Source organism: Bidens hawaiensis, unplaced genomic scaffold (assembly GCF_021521415.1).
Source record: "Bidens hawaiensis isolate Kalapana, Puna unplaced genomic scaffold, B.hawaiensis_p1.1 tig00039948_1, whole genome shotgun sequence".
Classification (NCBI taxonomy): domain Eukaryota; kingdom Viridiplantae; phylum Streptophyta; class Magnoliopsida; order Asterales; family Asteraceae; genus Bidens; species Bidens hawaiensis.
The window spans coordinates 33,505-59,475 of NW_027497022.1; the positions used below are offsets into that span (position 1 = coordinate 33,505).

Below are 25,971 nucleotides of genomic sequence, written 5' to 3' on the forward strand. Positions count from 1 at the left end.
TTTGATGATTAAGAGGTTATTTCATAAATAAATAAGATGTTATAACCCGTTTAGGAGTTATCTGTGTTTGGTGAGACCCATGACCCGCAAAAATTATTGTTTGATTATGAAAGAGTTTTATAAATATATGAGATGTTATAACCCATTTAAATACTATCCGGGTTTGGTGAGACCCATACCCACAAATTCGGGTTAAATGCATGAGAAGCCTTTATTTAGAAATCAAGCAATCTGGTGGCTCTAGAGAATGGAGGGAACAACCCGAGAGCGACACGTAGGATTTTATGATAGGCAATTATATAGATAGTTAGATGTTGACGAGAGAACCCACCATAGGGTTGGGCCGTTGGGGTCATTCAACACTCGTGAAAAAAAATTGTATACATGCAAATTTAGTTTTAAGCCTCACCCAAAAAAATTGACACCGACCTCTTATGTAAAATTTGTAATACGTTATAAAAAAATAACATTAAGTTTTAAAAACTTTAAATTTGAAAATGTGATTTTAACACATATGAGCCTATTATAAATTAAGGGATGTTATATATCGACACATCCCCATGGTGTTTGCACGGGTCTAAACGACTCATATGTCTATACGACCCGTGCAGAATTGTGTGCCTGACATATGTACAGAGAAATCAAAGTCACTGCGTTTTACGGCCTATACGGCTCGTATAGGCCCTTATATCTCGTATAGTTCTTTGTGACCCTATATGCCTTGTATATTCTTAATTTAATCATTAAAAAAACAAAAAACAAGCCATTTAATAATTATCATTGTCCTACTCAAAATATAGGTTCACGTTTGAATGCTTCAACCGAAGTTTGGAACATTTTGGATTATTGGTCATGTTGTTGAACTTTGAAATATAGTTGAAGTCGTTGTTATTGTGTAAACCGACTAGGGAAGGGTTTGAAATGAATATATAAAAACAAAGGGTTTGAAATATATAAATATATACATGGAGAAAGGGATTAGAGTGTCAACAAAAATTTGTGAACAATTATGTTCAAAGTGTACACAAAACAAACATGTTTTGGTTGTTAAAATTCTAAAACTATAAATGCCAGTTTTTATTTTAAAAACTATGAAATATAATAAAAGAGCTAGATGATGGATAAAAAATTCTCATATTTCAACATGAAACAATGTATTCAATATTTGACACTGAGTATATAATATTTATCTATCATATACTTAATAATTTACGTGAAGTAAATCACTATAAATATCTATACTATGTATAAAGCATGAGTTAGGGACTTTTTAAATTTTAAGAGGTATCACTTTTATTGCATTTTGTACAAGTCGCAATGCATATAATTTTAAGAATGTAAGGGTAAAATAGTCTTTGCATGTTCAAAATTAATATACGGTCCTTCAATTTCAATAAAGTTTTGTTAATATATTAAGTAATTACACATTTCTCCCTAATTATTAACCAACTACCTCCACGACATTTTAACGGCAGTAACTTTTTCACACGTTAATATTTTTTCTAAAATATTACACTATAAAAACGAGCATTTTATTATTTTTAATTTGAGTATGGTATTGATATAGTTTATTAATTTTTAAAAAACAAACATGCTACATGATTATCAGTTATTACCGGCAATGGGTGGACATGTTCGACTAATTGCGTTGGAACGGGTTAGGGTTGGAACATGTTAATACAAAAAGGGTTAATTTAGTTCATGTTGGGATGGGTTTAGATCGAAAGGGTTCTTGTCAAAACGGGCTAACACATTTTCAGGTCGGAACATGTCCGCCAAAAAGGATTGGGTTAAAAGTAGTGTATTTGGAATTATTGTGCATTTCATCTTCGCTTTTTGCTTGTCGCCACCTGTTATGCGCGTTCAAGCATCAGTTACGTGGATGACATTGTTTATATGTCCGGGTTGCTCGTGTATAGGCATTTTGTGGTGCGTATACTGGCACCGGTTACATGCCCGATGCCACATTAAATGCATACCACTGTCAGGTTACGCACGTACTGTTGCGAGGTTACAAACGTACTAACACCTGTTGCGTTTGTGCGTACACCGTTGCACCGCGCGAGCAACTGGCTAGTATACACCAAAGCACGAGTTTCAGTTCAAAACTTAAAAAAGTGTTGTCGTGGAAAGGCACCTCCCATTTTGTCCTTGACTGCAAAGTGAAGTTTTAGGTGATTTATGAGAATATGTTAACATTAGGGTGCTTTGTATTCCAAAAAAAAGGACAAAAAAAAAACCCTACACTAGACGTGCGTATACCGTTTAACCGGTTTTTAGAATATCAGTTATTCGTAACAGGTCATTGGTCAAACGGCTAGAACTGGTTATTGCCAATAACCAGTTACGGTTCCCGGCCTAACCTACATAATCGGTTCAGTTCGGTTATTAACCGGTTAACCAATAGTAACCAATTGGAATTAGCCATATAAACACTAATTGTATTGACCTATGTTTAGTTAAGGTTCCTAACCGGTTTCTATGTTAAAATTCCTAACTAGTTCCTAACCATCGATTAGTAACTAGTTTCTCCTATACTGGTTTCGGTTATGATTCGGTTTCGGTTCCAATACGGTCAACCGGTTAAGATTAAATTGCACTTCTACCCTAATCTCTAGAGCTTAAATGTTTTCATTATGGTCCTCTTGACATCATGACATGACACGGTTAAGCGGTGTTGCTATGGGTTTAAGCCCGTAATAGCAATGATACTATACAAAAATCATTTTTATTGGGCTGTTATCTGGCTTTTGCATGCACTTATCACTTTTACTCCTAGGCTTTTACCTTTTTTTAACTACTCGAAGGATTCACGGATGCACACTTGCAGAACAAAATATTCTTTTACTTGTGTAAAACACGAACACTGGTGCTCCTTTTAGCGCCTCTCCACCCGGCCTAACCTAACGAAAAGGTAAGTTCATAGAACAACCAATGGGGCTCATTAAGCTTCTCCCTGTGTCATTTCCAATAACTTACATTCATCCCTGTTGTAGCTGCACTAATATCTGTTTCCTTACCTAATGAGCCAAATTAATCTGGTCCAAATGAATTATTTTGAAACAGGCCAAATGTGTCCTCGTAACAACGGATATGATCATCAAAATCTAGAGTTAACTCAAATGCTTAGAACTTTAAAGGGACGGGAAGGTGTTTATCAAAATCTGCTTGTATTAGTTTTAAAATTGTATTCCAACCAAAACTAAAATTGAAGTAATTTTGATTTGTAAAATGTGTGCAGTTACAAGTATATGATCATCATCATTTTACTATTAGTTTCACACCCATGTTTTAAATATTATAGCTTATATAAGAAGGCATGTGTAAGTACATTCATGATAAAAGTATAGTTAATGATCAATGCCCTTAACATGATAATTCCTGAGACACGTTTCTCATTGTCGGTCGACACTTGGGATCTGTGAGAATGCATGCAAATGCTACATTACAAACACGCATGATTTCCTTTTCGATTGACCTGTTGGTTGGATAAGGGAGTCGCTTGTCCAATATATTTTCCAGCATAATACCATGACCAGTTGAATGGTTCAGAAACGACAGGAGGTCTCCAGGATGCTTCCCACCAATTGTCTCAAGTGCCACCACCCAAAGCTATACACGTCACATTTCTCTGTTACAATCATGTTATAGGCAAGCTCTACATGGCAAGTATATACACCAAAGGATTATTAGAATATTTCTAATTGCTAATAGGAATAAAAGAAGTGCAAGATTAGGTAGAAATACCGGGAGCAATGTATCCCAAAGTTCCTACAATTACTGTTTGGTTGGATGATTCCGGGTCGAGCAATCTGGCTGCTCCAAAGTCAGCAACAAATCCTTCCATTTCTGTGTTCAAGAGAATGTTGTTGCTTGATATGTCTCTATGAACAATTGAAGGGATGCAATCATGATGCATGTATGCCAAAGCATGGGCTACATCTTTGATAATGTTCACCCTCTTCATCCAGTCCACTTCAACAGCTAATTCGATGTCACTCAATGCACAAAATAGGCTTCCCTTTTCCATGTATTCATATACAAGGAAGTTACATTTGTTATGCAAACAAAAACCATACAGCTTGACAATGCTTCTGTGTCTTAAGTTGGTCAACATCTGGACTTCATTCTTGAAACTCTGGTTGAATGCCGGTTGCTCAGCCTCAAAACGATGCAGTTTTTTCAAAGCAAATGTTTTACCATTAGGCAGTTTGGCTTCATAAACACTACCATAGCCACCGGTTCCAATGCAGTATTTGAGGTCAAAATCCTCAGTAGCAGTGATGAAGTCTTCATACGCAATCGTGCCATCATAATTCAATATTGAACAAACATTTCCATGTTTCTTTCTTTTTGGTTGGATATTATTTCCAGTAGCCATGTAGATTTTGTAGCATACGTAAACAAGAAGCAATAAGCAAAGTCCCACAATTACGGAAATAAAAGTGGTCAAATGGTGGACTTGTTTGTTTCTTCGCATATGTTCTTTGGAGGTTGATTGTTCACTAAAAGCGTTGCATGGCCAGCGAATCTTTGTGTCATGTATTGAAGAACGATTGGACATGTTCGCAGTCAGATTATTTAGAGACAGATTTAAGAACTTCAAATTTTGGACCAGTAAGTTTGTTCAACATTTGTAGGTTTTGTAAATTAGTAGTTTCCTTCGGTATTGGACCAGTAAGTTTGTTCATACTAATGTCCAAGTAGTTCAAGTCAACGCAGTCGTTACTTAGATTAGTGATATCTCCTGTCATCAGATTCATAGAGAGGTCTAGATGCAGTAGACGACATGGATATTGAAACGACACATTTCCCGTCAACCGGTTACCAAAACTTGAGGGAATTGGACCTTCGAAATTGTTGTCACCCAGATTCAATGTTATTAGGTTTTGCAAATTACCAATTTCGTTTGGGATTGATGCATTGAGATGGTTTGTGCTCAAGTCTAGGACTGTGAGATTGAGCAAGGAACCATAAGATGGTGGGATTGAACCCATAAGTTGGTTATTACTAAGATCAAGGTATTTTAAATGGGTGAGATTAGCAAGGGAAGCAGGTAACTCGCCACTGAAATTGTTATAAGAAAGATAAAGGCTTCCCAGATTACCTTCAAGCTGCTTCTCACGACTGTAAATGTTTATCTCGATGACACTTCCTGCTTCATTGCAGTCGATTCCATACCAAGTACAATGATTGGAAGCATTTATATATTGTGGCCACCACTTGGTTGCAATCAAAGCTTTTCCTTCTGATGATGAATTGTTGAAATGGGTGGTGGTGGTTTGTGATAACATGAAAAAGAGGATCATAAGAAAAAGATGGGCAATAGTATTAGTATGCCACATTATATAAATATTAATATTATTTATTGCTAATTTATCAACTAACTGAACGAGTGTGGCTTTATGGATTCTCAAGTGAAAAATATATATGCATTCCCAAAGCCGTGTGTAAGTTTGGAAGTCAACGACAGAAAGGAACCTCTAGTCAACAATATGTCTTTTTCCCATAAATTTCTAACCCCTTTTAAGGGTTGAATACTTGAATCAATGCTGTGGCTGGACTGTCTCCACAGTGGTCCTAGTAAAAAATTGACCTATCATCTTACGTGATACAATTCACAAACACCAAAGTTCAGATAGTGTAATGAAGTATATGCCTGTTAAACTGTGATCACTTTGTTAACTCCTAATAATTTCCATCACAAACAAATAGATTTAAAAATTTTCTCACTTTCACATGTTACATTACATGAAGATTTGATTAATAATTTGAAGATAATAGAAGATTCTAATAATGCTTCTTTTTTTTAATATATGATTTATTTACCTTTTTCTTAAATACAAATGAATATACTTTTCTTCAAATAAAATTTCTTAGCCAACATGCTTGAAAACTAAAAATTTATCTATAAAGTATGTAGAAAACTGTTGTTGACATATATTGGTCAAGAGTCTACACAAAACAATCATTTTTGGGTGCCTTATTCAATACCCATCTTAAAGAAACAACCAAACACATAATATTACAGATTGAAGCATACAAAAGCCACTCTTGAGGTTTCTCATAATTGCTCTCTACATGAACACATAAGCACATACACCATTTATTTGGTAAAACGCATATCAGACGCACATAACACAACGCAGATCTCACTTGGTCCACCAGTGAAGAAAGTCTTTACGCCTGTTGATCTTTTTCTGCAGCTGAAGAAGCCCGTATAAAAGAGCCTCGGTTGTCGGTGGGCAACCAGGGACATAAATGTCAACTGGTACAATCCTATCACAACCCCTAACAACCGATTATGAATAGTGGTAGTATCCACCGCCATTTGCACAGCTTCCCATTGAGATCACTCACCTTGGCTCAGGCATCTGGTCATACACCCTGCAACAATGCTCATATTAATAATATATAATGAAAAAAAAAGAACTAGATGATAGGAAAACTTTTTGATATTTCAACATGAAATACTTGTGAATATAAGATAGTCTTTTAGGTCATTTTATCTACTACATGCTTAAATAACGAAAATCATCCAAACACTCTTAACAATTCAGGATCACTAGAGGCAATAATGCAACTCCAACCTACAGAAGCACATCTAAGCTATATGTCTATATCTCATGCAGCACATCTTATTACACTAATGGTCTGTTTTGATTATTCAATTATCAATAACACATAATAATTATATAAACATATACAAAGAACCACCTAAATATCATGTTAAAATGAAAGTTCACAGATTTACAGCTACATAATTCAAATGATGTAAATGCCTAATCATTATACAGAACCTCCAGTATTCATCATAAACATTTTCACCTTAACAAATTAAAATCATTCTCCCAGGCCTTCTTCTTAAAACACGTAGTAAAAATCACTGGAAGCATGGAACCAAAAATTGTGTAAGATGTGAAACATGAGTGGAATCACTGGAAGCATGGAACCAAAAACAATCATCAAAACAGGATCAGAATCAACAACAAGACATGAACAAAACTGCAAACATAACCTCAACTTGAGTCTAAATTTGATCTCAAACATAACCAGAAATCAAAACTGCAAACAGGACCTCAACTTAAAAGCACTCAACTATGATTACTTTGAGTAAAGTCCTCACTCCTAAAGGCATTAAAAGACACCAAAACACAGAATTCAAGCACCACAAACAAAGCCTACCAGTCAAAAGTTTCGAACTTGCTACCAGTTTCCTTTAATCTCATATATTTGTAGCATCTTTAAAAAAAAAGCTTAATCTCTACAACGTACTAATTTCCATTCAAAACAAGTATACACAATACAATACAGAAGCTTAATCTCTACAACCTACTAATTGCCATTCAAAACAATTACCAAACTACGACTTACAGTGCGAGCTAGTGCTGTAAACGAACCAGACCAAACTAGGCCTAGTTCATGTTAGTCCGCTAAGCTTTTATCAACGAACGATTCATGAACAGCTAACTAAACAAAATTTCTTGTTAGTGCTCGTTCTTTAAGAACATGAACTTTTTCACGAACGAACACAAATGAACATAAACAATGTTTTATTTAACTTGAGTAACCGAAAATGGTCGGTGTCAATGCTTTGGTCCGGCTACCAAGTTTGTGTTGGTCTCTTTTTAACATTCATATTGATATGTTAAATTTACATATAAATTAATCACATAATACTAATATACTTTTGTTCTGTAGCTAACAAAATTGCTTAAATCTATATGATAAGATTAGAGAAGTCGGTAAAAGTATTAAAAACCTTTAGTGAACGAACATAAATGGACATAAACAAACACAATATTGAACGTTCACGAATACAGTTGAACACATATGAGAGTGTTGCATCCAAAAACTTGCAACTTATATGCCCCCGTTTTGAGGCGGTCTCGGGTTAACTCGATTCCGATTAACCCGAACATAATCATTCTATATTCAAAATTCTATAAAAATATATTAGAAATTAAGCAGATAAAAAGACGGATAATAAGACAAAATAGTTAGTGAATAAAATTGTAAATGAGGGAGACATATATAATAATAATAATAATAATAATAATAATAATAATAATATAGAGAGAGGGATATGGATGAGGTAAAAATATATAGAATGTGGAAGGTTTTTAAAAAGTGAGGGAAAAATTTATGAAAAAGATATTTTTTTGTTAATTACATGGATATATGAATAGGAAATAGGATGTGGATGCTCTTAAAACAACTTAAGAAATAGCCTTTGTTGGTCTCTTGAAGGTTGTTCATGAGCCGAGTCGAACCGAGCGAATGTGATACATCGGTAAAACGATAACGAAGATTAAGTCACGTTGATTCAGTGAATACCCGTGATGAACTTCCAAAACTTCCAAATCACACCCAAAGGTCAAGGAAAATGAAGTGAAAAATCTTTATTATCAAAATTCAAGTATGTCCTTTCACATTACATAAACATCATATAAATAGAGTTTCTAATACGAAATGGGCCTAAAAAGGCCATGGGCCAAACACAAACCCAAAAATAAAAATGTAAAAACTGACGAAAAACAATAAAAGGCCCATAACTTTATTTAGGAGGCGTTTTTGGGCTTCAGACAGAGGAGAAACCGCTGTCGGCAGTTTGCCACAACGGGCTCCTTGTCTCAAGCTTCGATTTGACTGGTCATGGGCTTGAAACGGAGCTTCGTATGCCAAGTTATGCCCGTTTTCGTGGGCCACCTTTGGAAACACGATAATGGGCCTCCAAATAAACATGACACGCTCTTCAATACTTGGGCCTCCATCAAGATGCCTGCTCGTTTCTTGGCTCATTTACAACCGAACCGAACGGCTGAAATTCGAACCGAGTGAAACTCGAAATGAGCCAAAATCAAACCGAGCATTTTTCGATCAACACCGAGCGATTTTCGAGCAATATTTATTTCTTTTTCGATCACTCTAAAAATTTCAATGAAAAACAAGTTTGAAGACTGTAAATAATATATTTTGTAAAAAAATTAATAATTTTTAGACAAACATGTTATAGGTTGTAAATTTTTAGGAGAAAAAAGTTTGAAGTAAAATATAATGAATATGTAAACAAAGTTTTAGAGTTCTGAAAACGTGAATTGAACTAATGAAGCTATATATTTACGGAATATGAAAAGTTTAAAATGGTTTAACAAATTGTATACTTATATTTAATGTGTGTTGTCTATAAATTTATATATTTATTCATATATAATCATATATAGACCAAATTAAAAAAATTCGAGCCGAACCGAACCGAGTAGACCTTTGCTTGTTGCTTGCCTCGTTTACAAACCAAACCAAGCAGAGCAGCTCGTTTACAATCAAGTGAAAAAATGAGCGAGCATTTATCAAGCAATTTCCGAGCGAACGGCGAACGTCCCTACTTTCTTGGATATCATTTATATTGGGCCAATATTTGGGCTTTTAACATTCACTTACACTTTTACTTTTGGCCCTCACCTTTTCTTAAAACTACCCAAAGCCCTCTCAGTTTATACACATTTGCAGTTGCAGAAGATGTATCTTTTCACTTCAACTGTTGTCGTGTAAAATAATACCTCCTCGTTAATCTAACGAAGAAGTAATTTCATTGCATCATTTCATCGAACGCCTTCTTCTCATGTCTATTTGATTAATTACTCGCTTAATTCGTATTGCTATGTCCGATTTTATTGTCCTAATTCTGTCACAGGAGAAACAATAATTCAATTGTTGTTGACAATTTTGCAATTGGAAGTCATAGTATAAGCTGGTCATTCAATTAAATTACAAAAGAAGAATTTAATTCCAATTTTTAAAGACTGTTCCCTATAAACCACTTGATGGACAGTTTTGGATGCTGCTTGCTTGGACCTAATCACCTGATAGATGTGAGAAATAAATTCTTCTTAAGGTATTATTTGCATATTTGACCAATTTTTTATGATAAATATATTTGGAAAACACAGAGAGTGACAAATAGCAGTACATTGGGCAGCCCCTGTTCAATGTGTTCTTTATTTTATTGTGTTTTGATTTCCATATACCGCCACCATAACTAATAACTTTGTGTTTATATGATACAGCTTAGAGATAGTGCAAATGATGATCTCAGCACGATAGTACCTGAGACACGCTTCTCATTGTCGGTCGACGCTTAGGATCTGCGAGAATGCATGCTAGTGCTACATTACAAACAACCATGATTTCTTTTTCAATCAACCTATCTGTTGGATAAGGGAGTCGCTTGTCCAATAAATTTTCCAGCATTGTACCATCACCGATCGAATGGTTCAGGGATGAGAGGAGGTCTCCAGGATGCTTCCCTCCAATTGTCTCAAGCGCCACCACCCCAAAGCTATACACGTCACATTTCTCCGTCACAATCATGTTAAAGGCAAGTTCTACATGACAAATATATACATCAAAGGATTATTGGAAAAGTTCCAAATGCTAATAGGCATAAAAGAAGTGCAAGATTAGGTAGATATACCTGGAGCAATGTATCCCAAAGTTCCTACGATTACCGTTCGGTTGGAGGAATCAGGATCGAGCAATCTGGCTGCGCCAAAGTCACCAACAAATCCTTCCATTTTTGAGTTCAAGAGAATGTTGTTGGTTGATATGTCTCTATGAAAGATAGGAGGGTTGCAGTCATGATGCATGTATGCCAAAGCATGGGCTACATCCTTGATAATATTCACCCTCTTCATGCAGTCCACTTCAACAGCCAGTTCACTGTTGCTCAAGGCGCAAAATAGGCTCCCCTTTTCCATGTATTCATATACAAGGAAGTTGCATTTGTCATGCAAATAGAAACCGTACAGTCTGACAATGCTTTTGTGTCTTAGGTTGGTCAACATTTGGACTTCATTCTTGAAACACTGGTCGAATGCAGGTTGCTCAGCTTCAAAACGATGTAGTTTCTTTAAAGCAAATATTTGACCAGTAGGTAGTTTGGCTTCATAAACACTACCATAGCCACCTGTTCCAATGCAGTATTTGAGGTCAAAATCCTCAGTAGCAGTGATGAAGTCTTCATACGCAATTGTTCCATCATAATTCAGTATTGAACAAACATTTCTATGCTTTTGTGTTTCCGTCTTGATGTTTTTTAAGGAAGCCTTGTGATTAGTGTAACAGACGTAACTTAGAAACAAGAAACAAAATCCCAAGATGATGGGAAGAAAAATGGTCAGATGGACCGGTTTGTTTCTTGGCATATGTTCTCTATTCAGATTGGGGCTGAATGCAGTGAGATTATGATTCAGAGACTGATTTAAGAATTCTAAAATCAGAAATTCAAATTCGTCAAGTTCTCTTCCAACAAAATTATTACTACTAAGGTCCAAGAACAGTAAGTGTTAGCAAACAAGAAAACTTTTGAAAGCTCCAGAGATATGATTCATAGAGACGTCTAGATGTTGTAAACTGCATGGTTTCTGGAAGGACAATTTACCTGACAACTGGTTTGATGAAACATCTAGGTAGGAAAGCCTAGATAGGTTTCCAAGAACACGGCCCACAAGACTATTATGACTAAGGTCGACACCTTGTAAGTTCATCAAATTCGCTATATCTAGTGGTATGTGTCCACTTATGGAATTCATGCTAAGGTTTAAATCATACAATTGACTTAGATTGCCAAAACTTGGAGGAATTGAACCGTCAAAATTGTTGTCACCAAGATCCAGTATTTCTAAGTTTTGCGAATTACCAATTTCGTTTGGGATGGATGCATTGAGATTATTTGTGCTCAAGTCTAGGCGTCTGAGATTGAGCATGGAACCATAAGATGATGGGACTGGACCTCCAAGTTGGTTATTACTAAGATCAAGGTATTTTAAATGGGTGAGATTGGCAAGGGAAGCAGGTATTTCACCACAGAAATTGTTCATAGAAAGAATAAGGTATTCCAAACTGATGAGATTGGCAAGGGCAACAGGCAACTCACCGCTGAATTTGTTATAAGAAAGATCAAGGACTTGCAAACTGGTGAGATTGGTGAGGGTAACAGGCAAGTCACCACTGAAACTGTTATTATAGAGATAAAGGTATTTCAAATTGATGAGACTGGCGAGGCCTACTGGTAACTCATCACTGAAATTGTTATAAGAAAGAGAAAGGTCTTCCAAACTGATGAGATTGGCAAGGGCAACAGGTAACTTACCACTGAAATTGTTATCAGAAAGATAAAGGTATTTTAAACGGGTGAGATTGGTGAGGGAAACAGGTAAGTTACCTGAGAGTCGATTCCCCCAAAGTGAAAGAGAGGTGAGATTATAAAGCAAACCAATCTGCTCTGGGATGCTTCCTTCAAGACCACACATGTCTAAAGTAAGCCTAGCAAGGTTTGGAAATGAAGAGAAGTCAAGGCTTCCCAGATTACCTTCAAGCTTATCATGATCGTAAAACCTTATCTCGATGACACTTCCTGATTCATTGCATCTGATCTCATCCCAAGTACAATGATCAATATCCTCTGAAGAAGCATTTACATATTGTGGCCACCAATTAGTTGCAACCAAAGCTTTTCCTTCTAATGATGAATTGTTGAAATCAGTGGCGGAGGTTTGTGGTAACATGACAAACAGGATCATAAGAAGAAGATGAGCATTAGCATTAGTATGCCACATTATTTTATTGCTCATTTATAAACAAACTGAACGAGTGTGGCTTTATGGATTCTCAAGTGTTATTGGATATATATAAATGCATTCCCAAAGCCGTGTTAACTGTTAACTTTGGAAGTCAACGACAAAAAGGAGCCTTTAGTCAACAAACAGATTTACAACATTCTCACTTTCACGTGTTACATGAAGATTTGAATAATAATTTGAAGATAATAGAAGATTGTAATAATACATTTTTTTTAATATATGATTTACCTTTTTTATAATTATAAATTAAATGCATGTACTTTTCTTTAAATAAAATTTCTAAGCCAACATGGGACCCGAATTGGTAGACCCGACCGGAACCGGTTCCAGGTCGCATCCGGTGTACCCAATACCCGGTTTGGGTATTTATATATCCAAAATCCCAACCCGGTTCTGGATATTATATCTCAAAACGGTTCCTACCCGGTTCTGGTTTCAAACCGGTTCCGGTTCCTACCCGGAAAAACCGGTTCCGCCGGGTATTTGACATTTAATGCTGCCGGAGCTCAAAATATAGCCGTTGGAACCGGTTCCAACGATAATATAGTCGTTGGAACCGGTTTTTGATGTCCGAAACCCATATAAATTGATGAGTTAGCCATTGTTTCACCACCAAACTCAAAAAACTCAAATATTTCTCGTTTTACAAGCCCGACCAACCTACGCCTCTCACTTCCACCACTTAGTTCTAGTTGTTACTATGGCAAGCACAAAAAAGTCTAACAACAAGGCTAACAAGAATGCCACTCCTTCCATTTTAATTGACCCGGTTCATGTTGAAGATGACCCCGAAGTTGTTGCGGTCCTCGAGCATACCCGCAACAAAGAAGTATGGAAGAATTGGGATTTGGTTATATTGATGAGTGGTGATACTAAGGCTCGTTGCAAATTTTGTGGCACTTTCTTAAAGCACGATTCTAACTCGACTTAAAAACAACACATTGACAACAAATTTTGCAAGGCCTTGAAAGAAGTTCACGCAACCGACCAAGTCGAATTGGGTAAAGATTGTACACTCTTTTGTTACAACACGAACCAGGTTCAAGATAGAATGGCAAAGTTCGTTATTCAACAAGGTTTGCCGTTTAACCACTTTGACAACCCGGAGTTGACGGCCTTGATTCGAGAAACTCTACAACCGCGATACACACATGTAAGTTGTACTACCCTTAGACGTTATTGTATCAAATTGTGGGAGTGTGCAAAAAAAGAGTTAATCAACTTTTTTCAAACTTTAGAATCGATGGCGAGTTTAACTAGTGATGTTTGGTTGGCACCACACGGGTTACCGAATCATACATTTGTGTCACCGCTCATTGGGTTGATTCAGTGTCTTGGCAATTGATGAAACACACCATCGCTTTTGAAAACTTCCCGTACCCACGTACCGCCGAAAAATTGTTTGAGTTGGTGGATGAGGTAATAACTACTTATAACTTGAGAAATAAAATATTTTCGATGTCGTTTGACAACGCATCAAACATTCAAAGGGCCGAAAATTTTATCATAAAATATTCACCACCTTGTTACAATGAACTTTTTTCATGTTCGATGTGTTGCACATATTATCAATTTGGTTGTTCAACAAGGTCTCGGCAATGAAAACATGGGTCAAGGTTTGACTTTCTTTAGACTTATGTTACAATATGCTTTCAAAAGTGGTAAAAGAAGGCATCTGAACATAAGAACTATTGCAAATCGATTGAAAGAAAATATTTCGGGCCGAATTGGGACGTTCCAACCCGATGGAACTCAACTTGTCATATGCTCAAGTGTGCCTTTGCCCAACGCCAAACTTTATAAAGTTTTCATAACAATCTTGTTGATCGATGTGAGGCCGATATGCTTCCCGGCAGTGTTTGGGTCAATGTCGGTTATTTTATGGAGTATCTTGATGTTTTCAAAACCGCAACAATTAAGTTATCGGAGGTTTATTATCCTACTAGTTGTTGGGTTTTGTAAGAATTGTACAACATGTCCTTGATTTTTAAAGAGTTTGAGGAGAAGAACGAAATTTTCAAAGATATTTTTAAGGTAATGAAGGAAAAGTTCCTAAAATATTATGAAGACATACCGCCGGTGTTTACTTGTGCCGCCGCTTTAAACCCCTACTAGAATGTTAACGGGGTTGAGACATCGATAGAGGAAATATTTGGCAAAATGGGTATGCACGAGATCGACCCGAAGTTGTCGACGGAAGCGAAGGATAAGTTTAAAAAACACTTTCAATAACTTTATGATCATTATTTTCAATTTTATGGTTCAAGCACAAGGTCGTCTTTTGTGAGGCAAACAACAAAAAGTAAGTCGTGCAAGGACAAGCTTACAAATTTGATGAATTTTGTTCGTGAATCGGCGGCTAAGAGGCAAAGAGGAAACACACAAACAAGTGAACTTGGTCGATATAGTGGAGAAAAATATGTTGAGGGTGCAACGGTCGATGAAATTCGCAACATTGATATTTTGGCTTGGTGGAAATGAAAACAAAACGAATTTCCTATTCTATCCGACATGGCTCGTGACTTGCTTAGCGTCCAAGCTTCAACGGTTGCTTCGGAATTGGTTTTTTCTCTTAGAAGGAGGGTATTATCGATGCGAAGAACAAAACTAACTCCCGAGTCTCTAGATGTTTGCATTTGCCTAAAAGATCATTTGGATGCGGTGGATCGTATACAACACAAGGCAAACTTTGAAGACGAAATACCACTAGAGCGTCCAATTCATGATGAGGAGGTGGAGGAATGGCTTTTTTCCGGGAATTCGGGTGGTGAAGAAGACGAGGATGATGATGTGTGTCTAATGAATGCTCTTTCTAAGGAACTCACAACTAAGCTTTAAATTTATAAAACGAAACTCCTAATGAATCCACACACAACCAGCAAGTGTACCGATCACAAGTAGTATAGACCTAAGAAGTCCGAGTATCGAACACAAAGACACATGAGAACGCTTATGATCACTAAACCCTAGACAAGACCTTCCTAATAATAGTATTTTTTTTAATTGATTTTTAATAAATAACTGCTTGACCTAAATTACTTTGACTAAATTAATAAACTTAACTTAACTTAACTTGACGAAACACTTAATGAAACTTAGAGACTTAACTGACAATGGAGAAAACGTCTACCTAGGTAAGAATCATATTGATGGTCTAACAAGCTAATGGATTGAATGATCCCACGACACCGGTATCTAAAGATGACACAACTAAAGCTCGCTCAAGAAAGCTAGATCACCTCTCGGTCTCACTAACACCCTAACTTACACTTAATTGATTTTAAGAACAAACCGGGAAACGAACGCTAAGGTGTTATAATGCCGACTCTCCTCTTGGACTCACCGACACACGACCCTAATCGAAACGAATACTACGCAACCAAGGATAGAGGAACAATTTGGTTTAACTTAAACTAGACCAACTAATCGCTCACAAACCGGAACCCGACAAGAACCAAACCCGCTCTCGCGCGATCCTAATCCTAACAAGTAAAAGCTATGAGACGATTTTACTTCCTATCACCTCTCGGTCTCTAAGAAGGTGTTTAACCCGCTGAATTTAATCAATTAACAATCTCAATAAAAACCTACGGTTGATCCTACCGCAATCAAACTCTAAACACAAAGTAAAGAATTGAACATACAACTATCAATCAAAACCAATTCAATTAATCGAAGCACGATATTATGAGATAATATCAATAATATGGCAGCCACTAAACACAACCTAATTCATTATTAAACCAAACTTTCAGTAGCAATTCAAGTCATATTAACCAAACAATCCATTCAACTCATCAAAACCGAACAATAATCATCAAACCTAGGTAAAAACTAAGAAGTTTAGCCAATCATAATCAATGAACAGTAGATAGAATAGATATAAATGATAAACATGTTCATATAAATCTGATTACAAAAGGTTTGAATGATTAAAAATAAAAAACGAACTCACAAACGTTAAAATAGTCAAAACCGAAGGATAAAAGATAGAACCGTAAGCTTGTCCTCCTTGGTTTCTCCTCTAGAGCAGGTGTGGTGGCTGGAAATATTATGTTAATTCGTTCAAAGGGTATTAGCACTTTATATATATATGTTTAAACACCTCCTTCCTAATATAAAATAGGTAAAACAAGCCCACAAGGTCCACTAGAAGACAAAATAGATGGGATAGCTGATTGCTGAACATTCTTGGCAGCCTTTGTAACATGTGGGACGTCGCATAGCACGGACATGGATGCCTCACTTGGTCGCGTAGCGCGGCCGGGTCATGGGTGCTCGTTTCTTCGTTTTCTGACTCGTTTATCTTCAAACGCGCATACCGGCTTCATCCGAATCCCGTTTGAGCTTATTCTTTTTTCATTAAACTTGTTTTTTCTCTCTCTTCAACATGGGACCTATTATATACACAAAAATTTAATTTAATGCAAGAACAAGATATATTCTTTAACGGTTTACGCACAAAACAACACAAAAACGGGATAAAACGCTATGTGTTTTGCAACACATCAGCTGAGGAGTAAGAAGAAGAGTTTGAAGACTTGTAATTTTATTTGTTTTAGTAACTTAATTTGTAACACGATCAAATTTCAAGTAATTTTTAGTTTTGCTTTGTTTATTAACTAGTATTGCTTTGTTTATAGTATTGTTTTATTTTTTATTAGTCATAATATGTTTTGTTACTATTTCAATTGATTACAATAACGACGAACATTTTATATAACATATTACAAACATTATTAAACATCACAATATTAAACATAACAAGTTAAAATAAAAAACAAGGTCTGTCCTTTTAATCCCGCGCTCTACAACGATTTACCGGCGGCGGTAGGTGCTTGAGTTGTAGAGCCGGACGACTCTCCCGCTTCCGCTTTCTTGGCATCCAAACTTTTTTTCTCACGACAATACTTATTGGTATGTTTGCGTAGGGTGGAATTCGACCCCGCTTTCAGAAACTTGAAACAATACTTGCACCGGGCCATCTCTTGTGAGTCGGTCATGACACACAAATCATAATGAACCCAAACCTCGGGGCATTGTTTTGTTTCGATGACCATAACATCGTCGTTAATTGCCATTGATTGCCGGTTTAAATTTAATTATGATTTAAAGTGTGTTTTAGACTTTGAAAGTGGTTTAACAAGTTCTACACACCACTTAGCTATTTATAGTATGTGTGTAAGGTGTATATAGTTAAAAACCGGTTCCAACGGTCCAAAAACGGCTATATAGCCGTTGAACCGGCTCCTAACGGCTAGAATGTTTAAAAATCAAAAAACCCAGTGTACCCGGTTTTTTCGTATGAACCGGGCCCGGTTCCTACCCTACCTGGTTCCACTAAGTTCCCATATCATTCCAACGGGTCGGGTCTGGTTCCTACCCGGTTTCTGACCGGAACCAGTCCCATTCTGTACCCAATTTGAAAAAACCCGGCTCCAAACCGGTTCCGGGTTTTAAAAATACCCGATTTTGCACACCTCTACCAACATGCTTAAAAATTTAAAATTTATCTATAAGTGTGTAAAACATAACGGGTAGATCATGGATCCGCCTTACAATAGACATAACAACAGTTTGTTGAGATATTTTGGTCAAGAGTCTACACAAAACAATCATTTTTGGGTGCCTTTTTCAATCCCCAACTTAAGAAAACAACCAAACACATAATATTACATACGGAAGCATACAAAAACCATTCTTAAGGTGTCTCGTAATTGCTATGTACACGAACACATAAGCACATACACAATTTATTTGGTAAAATGCATATCGAACGCACATAACATGACGTAGTTGTCACTTGATCCACCAATGAAGAGAGTCTTTACGCCTGTTGATCTTTTTCTGCAGCTGAAGAAGCCCGTATAATAGAGCCTCGGCTGTCGGCGGGCAACTAGGGACATAAATGTCAACCGGTACAATCCTATCACAACCCCTAACAACCGAGTATGAATAGTGGTAGTATCCAACGCCATTTGCACAGCTTCCCATTGAGATCACCCACCTTGCCTGATCATACACCCTGCAACAATGCTCATATAAATGATATACAATGAGAAAATAAACTAAATGATAGAAAAATATTATGTCAAAGTTTACCATTAAATACTTGTGAATATAAGATAGTCTTTTGAGTCATTTTATTTATTACATGCTTAAATAACAAAAATCATCCAACACTGAACAATTCAGCATCACTAGAGTCAATAATACAACTCCAACCTACATAAGCATATCTAAGCCATATCTCATGTAGCACATCTTATTAAACTAATGATCTAATTTTGACGCTTCAAAAATCAATATCACAAAATCATTTAGTACAAACGGATACAAACAACTGCCTAGTTTGTTATAAAATGATAGTTCAGGCTCACAGCTCCACAAATAAAGAAATATTGTAAAAAAAGAGATGTTGGTAGTGAAAGAGATGTTTATTTAATAAGTGAATAATACTAAGGTAGGAACACCTATATATACAAGTGTGAAACCATAATTACTACCAAATCTAGGGTCATGGGCTTTCTAGCTAACTATATGATGGGTTGTAACCCAAATACACAAATATATAACTAACATTCCTCCTCAATTTGGTGCATAGATGTTAATCATGCCCAACTTGTTACAAATAAAATCTATCTGAGTTTCCCGGAGAGGTTTAGTGAGAATGTCTGCTAGCTGAAAGTTTGTCTTCACATGAACAAGTTGAATGGATGGAGGATCTGTTTGTGTGCCTACTACTCGATCTCTGATAAGGTGGCAGTCAACCTCAATATGTTTTTTTCTCTCATGAAATACTTGATTCTTGGCTATGTGAATTGCTGATTGATTATCACAGTATAACCGCATCAAGTCGTTAGAAACAACCCCGAGCTCTATGAGAAGACGACGTACCCATGTCATCTCCGATGTTACATCTGCCATATCTCTATACTCCGATTCAGTGCTCGATCGTGATACAGTGTGTTGCTTCTTACTTTTCCATGATACAAGATTTCCTCCAACAAACACACAATATCCGGTGGTAGATCGTCTAGAGATCGGACAACCTGCCCAATCTGCGTCTGAGAATCCTGATATCTGACCATCTCCTTCTTCTGTGAAGGCACCCACACGACAATGACCCTGATCAGAATATATAAACCCAAACCTAGTGTGGTTTTAAGATATGTTAAGACACGAAGGGCAGCATCCCAGCGACTGGTGTATGGTGCCGCCATAAATTGGCTCAGAACACTGACAGTAAAGGAAATATTCGGTCGTGTGACAGTCAAATAATTAAGTTTACCAACCAATCTTCTGTATCGCTCTATATCCTTCATCGGATCCCCTTCCTTCGAAAGGAGCTTCGTTGTAGGAAGCATCAGAGTATCAACTAGCTTGCAGCCTAATAAGCCACATTCGGTAAGGACATACTTTCGTTGACAGAGAAGTATTCCTTGTGGAGAGCGAGATACCTCTATGCCCAGAAAGTACCTCAGTCAACCTAAGTCGCTAACCTGAAACTGAGACTGAAGAAACTGTTTTGAGTTTGGTAATCCTGACCTCATCATCGCCTGTGATTATAATGTCATCCACATAAACAACTACAATAATTCTTTTCCCATTTTGGTGTCTAAAAACGACAGAGTGATCGTATGCACTACGAGTCGTCCCAAACTGTCCCATAACAATAGATAATCGACCAAACCATGCCCTGAGAGACTGTTTTAGACCATATAGATAACGACGTAGTCTGCAAAACTTTTGAGGCCTCCATATATACCTCCTCCTCAAGAACACCATTAAGAAAGGCGTTCTTGACATCAAGATGGTGGAGCGTCCAATGATTAATGGCAGCAAGGGCAATACAAATACGGAATATGGCATTTTAGCAACCGGTGAGAAAGTTTCATCATAGTCAATGCCATATGCTTGAGAGTACCCATTGGCGACCAACCGAGCTTTTAGGCGATGCAAAGAACCATCCGGGTGAAGTTTGACTGTGAACACCCAATGACAACCAACAATACGCTTCCCAATAGGAAGTGTTTCAAGATACCATGTATGATTGGATCTTAGGGCCTCAATTTCCTCTTCCATAGCCTGCCTCCATCCTGGGTGAGTGAGAGCTATGGTCACATTTTTGGGAATCGGGTAGGAATCAAGGGTAGTGGTATATGCATGAGATTCAGTAGAGAGGTGAGAATAGGCAACATAATCCTGAATCGGATAGCGAGTGCAATGTCGTGGTTCTTTGTGAAAAGCAATAGGTATATCGGGTAGTAGTGCACCAGGAGGGTCATAAACAGGTGTATCGGGGGTGGTATCCGGTAATCGTATAGTATCGGGTAAGGATGTATCAGTTAGGGGTGTTGATTGCTCGGATGCAGGTGAAGGATCTGGGGACATCCCGGAGTTATGGTCTGGTTGTGAATCAAGTGTCTATGTTATTTGACCCTTACCTCGCCTAGCATATGTGAAAAGTAATGGCGGAGGTTCTATTGGTGGGTCAGAATCAGCAGAGACCGGAATTGTTGCTTCAAAGACCGGATGGGTAGAGGGCACTGACACAGGAGAGGTGGGAATAATATGTGACTCGGGTACATCGGTCTCAGAAAACAAGTCATAAACTGAAGTGGAAGGCTCCAGAAAGTAATAACATGACTCATGGAAGGTGATGTCAGAACTCGTAAAGTATCTTTGAAGAGAAGGGCTGTAACACCGATACCCTTTCTGGACACGAGAATAACCAAGGAAGACACAACAACGAATGGCTCGAGGTGCAAGTTTACCCGGGCTAGAAAACTTACCCGGGTGTGCTGAGTTGTTTTGAGGAGGATTCAATTGGGAGGCAAGAAACCGTTGAGTCAGATCATACTCCTCTTTGGTAAATGTATACGTTTGTTTTTCGTCCCCCATGGTAGTATGCATCACGAGATAGAAATCAGGAACTTTCCGGCGTGAATAGTAACTTCCGGCGTGAACAGTGATTCCAGCGATGAACGGTAACTCCGTCAGATGAACAGTACCTTTCCAGCGTGAACAGTGTTTTCCGACGAGATGAACATTACTTTTTCCACGCGTGAACAGTGTGTTTCCTGTAGATGAACAGTACCTTTCCCGTGTGAACAGTGTTTTCCGGTGATGAATAGTATTGTCGGCAAAAAAATAGTAATTTTGGCTGGTGAACAGTACTTTCCGGCAGGGGTGGCTGGTCAAGTTTGAAACAAATCCGGAAACGAGTGTCGGGGCAGGAAAACAAGATGAAAACTAGGAGCTGGATTCAGATTTATACCGAGAGCCTTAGCTCTGATACCATGTGAAGAAAGAGATGTTGGTAGTGAATGAGTTTATTTAATGAGTGAATAATACAAAGGTAGGAACACATATATATACAAGTGTGAAACCCTAATTACTATCAAATCTGGGCCATAGGCTTTCTAGCTAACTATATGATGGGCTGTAACCCAAATACACAAATATATTACTAACAAATATAAATACCTAATGATTGTATAGAATCTCCAGTATTCACCATAAACATTTTCACCTTAACAATTCAAGATCATTCTCCCAGGCCCTTTCCTTAAAACTAGTAGCAAAAATGTGTAAAAAGTGAGATAGAACCAAAATCAAGAACTGGGCATGAACAAAATTGCAAACCGGGCCTCGAATTGAATCTGAACTTGATCTCAGAAATCAAAAAACAGAACTGCAAACATGACATCGACATAAAGCACCCAACTATGATTATGGTGTGTAAAGTCCTCACCCCTCAAGATCACCATAACGAAGAATTCACGCAACACAAACCAAGCCTCCCGTTCAAAAGTTTCTAACTTGCTACCAGTTTCCTTCAAATCTCCTATATTTGTAGTATCTTTTTTTAAAAAAAGACACACAAACATAAAACAGTATACAGTCCATAGTCCTGAAACCCTATACAAAAAGTATACACAATACAATACATAAGCTTTATCTCTACAACCTACTAATTGCCATTCAAAACAATTACCAAACTATGACTTACAGTACGAGCTAGTGCTATAAACGAATGGTTCACGAACAGCAAACCAAACAAAATTTCTTGTCTATGTTCATTCATCAAGGATATGAACTTGTTCATAATCGCATTGGAACGAACACAAACACAAACAATATTTTATTTAATTTGGCTAACCTAAAATGGTGATGGTCAGTAACGCTTCGGTCCAGCTACCAAGATTGTGTTGGTGTCTCTTTTTAACATTCATATTGATAAGTTAACTTTACATATAAATTAATCACATAATACTCATATATAATTTTGTTTATAGTTAACAAACTTGCTTAAATCTTATATGATAAGATAAGAAAAGTCAATAAAAATATTAAAAACCTTTAATGAACAAACATAAATGAACTTAAACAAACTCAATACCGAACGTCCACGAACACAATTGAGCTATAAACATATTCACAGAACAAGCATATAAAAAGTTAAGGGTAAAAACATCATACATACTTTCTTAAAAGCAGGAGCCATCTTGTTAATAAGAGTACCCGCAACAATCATACTATCAGACTGTCTGTCTGGGGCTCTCGTATCCAAGTCATACCTAGCAGCTCTCGTATGCATCATCTCAACCGCATAGCACGCCAGCCCAAATGTCACCGGCCCAGTTCATCAGATCATCTACCTTCGATATCACAAACTCAGCTGTTTTTGATAACCCTTCTGTAGAGCCTGTTGATGGTGGGCCTGGCTGAGAGTACGGTGTCGGAGAGGTGAGCGCTTTGGATAATGACGGGAGGGTTGTGTGGATCGATGTGACGGCGCGTTGGGATGACGCAAGTTGTTGAGCTAGGAGAGCCATTGGAACCTCTAGGGTTTGAGGTGATCGGTGTTGTTTTTGGGGAAGGTGATGATGATAATGAAGAAAGGAGGTGGGGCGGTTTAGTTTAGAAATGAGCTTATGACTTATCGGGTACGGGCGAACACAGTCGTTGTCGATAACAGTATTCGGTTTTTCATATTTTCGGTATTTTCCTAATTTCAGAGTTAGAGGTAGTGGGACGAAAAAATTAGATTTTCGTTATTGTGGTACAGACATAAATTTTAGGGGTAATGTTAAAAAAAATTGTATATAATGTATTTCATACATTGCAAGCGAAACAAAAATAGAAACACAATAATAAATATATTTAAACACATAGGGTGCAAATTTCTCACATTTGATTTTTGAAAGCTTGAAATCAAGTTGTTATATCATCTTCTTTTACTTTATCAAATGTTTCATTTTCGAACGCACAAAATAAAAAATTGTTCAAATCTTCATCACTCATTCGTTTGCGCAAACCCGTATTGATAAGCTTCATTTTAGAAAAACATATTCAATGGTTGTTGTTGCAATCGGTAAAACCAACGCTAGATTCAATATTCAATAAATAAAAGGTTTCCATTACTACACGAACAAGGTCACACATTCCACCCAATTTAGCAAATTTATCATCTTTCTTTAAAGTGTGATAAAATGTCATACAATCACCCGAAATACATCATCTTTCTTCATTACTAAAATCATTCGGATACATCTCCGAAAATGCCACTATCTTAGATATGTCATGTTCTTGAATTTCATATCCAAAACCGTATTAGAAACTTCAACCTCAAAATGATGATTTTATTGAGCATGTTTCTGTTTGATGTTTCTCGTTCAAACAAAAGAAGAAAAAAAAAGTCAATGGTTTTTATTTTCTTTGGGCTTTAAATTTTGTGGGCTTTATTAGATTTGAACTTTTAAAAACTTATGATTCCATTGAACATGTTTATGTTTGATGTTTCTCGTTCAAATAAAATAAAAAAATGTTAATAGTTGTTGTTTGATTTGGGTTATATAACCTATGTTTGGGTTTTATTTGATTGGAACTTTAAAACTGATTGGGCTTTAAACTAATAGAGGTAACATAATATTTTCCATCGGTAGCGAAATACGAAAACCAACCTAAAAAAAATTTTACACTACCGACGAAAAATTGAAGTTGTGAACTACATTCGCCCTTGTCGTGCCGGTTGGTACCTACGTCTAGAGGTCTTTAACCCGAGTTGTAATGAAACATTAGTGGGTTAAAGATCATATTAGGAAAAGATCGTGCTTGAAACATAAAACGAGTCAAATATAAACATAAAAGTTATTATTTAATGATTGCACGACTTTGAAAGGTATTGGGATAATATCCATTATTTATAGCATCCAAACATTACATGTTTTTAAAAATCTTGAACATCAAGTTGCTACTTTAAAATTAGTATGTTGTAAAAACTAATTAAAGACAACCAGGACTGTTTTATATACGTGGGCTAACACCCTAAGGCATACCAAATACTTACATCACCAAATACAAGATAATGTCGCCTAACAACATGTTGCATATATTGTACGCAACATGTAGTATATAACCCAAAATCAATTAATTAAATAAACAAACAAACATGGTATTCTTGTATTCGATTGTAGATGAAGAAATTGTAACTTGAATCATTCTCTGAATCGTGTAATCACTAAAAGATAAACATATTTATGAGTTACACACATTGATTTATTGGATTAAATCGACAGAGAATTTTGAACATGAAATTCAATTTGATAGTTTTTGTATATCAGTGAAGAACTAGAGAGAATTGTAACCGCTACTTTGTTGTGTTATATGTGTTCTAGAGGAATAACTTACCAGGGAAAAACATCGATCAATCTATTAGATTAATTCTCACATGAGCTTAAACATTAATTAAGCCAATTTCACATACCTCTTAAGTCCAAGTAAATAAATATCAAATCTAATGTTATTATAAAGCCCAAATAGCTTTTTGATTTAAATTGAGGCCACACAGCCGCATCACCTAACTCGTTTAATCTCTAATGTTATTTCCTCTATCGACAAGTCAATCCAATATCATTAAAATAACCAACACAACAAAGATGTAAACCACATTTCCGCGTCACCTAACTCGTTTAATTTCTAATTTTATTATATTCTATTAAATAAAATAGAACCGAATTTTTGCCACGCTACCCAAGTCAAATAACAAAAACCCACTTGGTTTTTAATCCCCCAAAACCCCACACACCTTACTCTTTGATCAAATTACTTAGCGATATCAGCCTTTGTTCAAAGACCTGTTACAAGCCCTTTAAAGACACCAAAATGAGGTAAAATGATAACTTGAATTACCTTTTGAAGCCCAAAAACCTCATTAGCAGACACAACCTACTCGCATAAGTGGAGCCCAAGTGATGGTGTAGTAAACTTGGTCAATGTGAGACACCAGAAAAACTCTCCTCAAACCCAAAATTGGTTGCACCTT

At 36.7% G+C, this 25,971-nt stretch overlaps 3 pseudogenes across 2 annotated transcripts; all 3 read right to left on the reverse strand.

Moving 5' to 3' along the window:
* Positions 1-3,322: 3,322 nt before the first annotated feature.
* On the reverse strand, positions 3,323-4,564 carry LOC143591595 (MDIS1-interacting receptor like kinase 2 pseudogene; annotated as a pseudogene). Its single transcript, XR_013145716.1, has 2 exons — positions 3,748-4,564; positions 3,323-3,658 (listed from the first exon to the last, which is right to left on the reverse strand). The product of XR_013145716.1 is annotated as an MDIS1-interacting receptor like kinase 2 pseudogene (transcript).
* A 1,269-nt stretch (positions 4,565-5,833) lies between these two features.
* On the reverse strand, positions 5,834-23,482 carry LOC143591605 (NADH dehydrogenase [ubiquinone] iron-sulfur protein 7, mitochondrial-like; annotated as a pseudogene).
* Positions 9,954-12,605, reverse strand: LOC143591603 (uncharacterized; annotated as a pseudogene). The gene is made up of 2 exons (XR_013145717.1): positions 10,475-12,605; positions 9,954-10,385 (listed from the first exon to the last, which is right to left on the reverse strand). The product of XR_013145717.1 is annotated as an uncharacterized LOC143591603 (transcript).
* Positions 23,483-25,971: the final 2,489 nt, after the last annotated feature.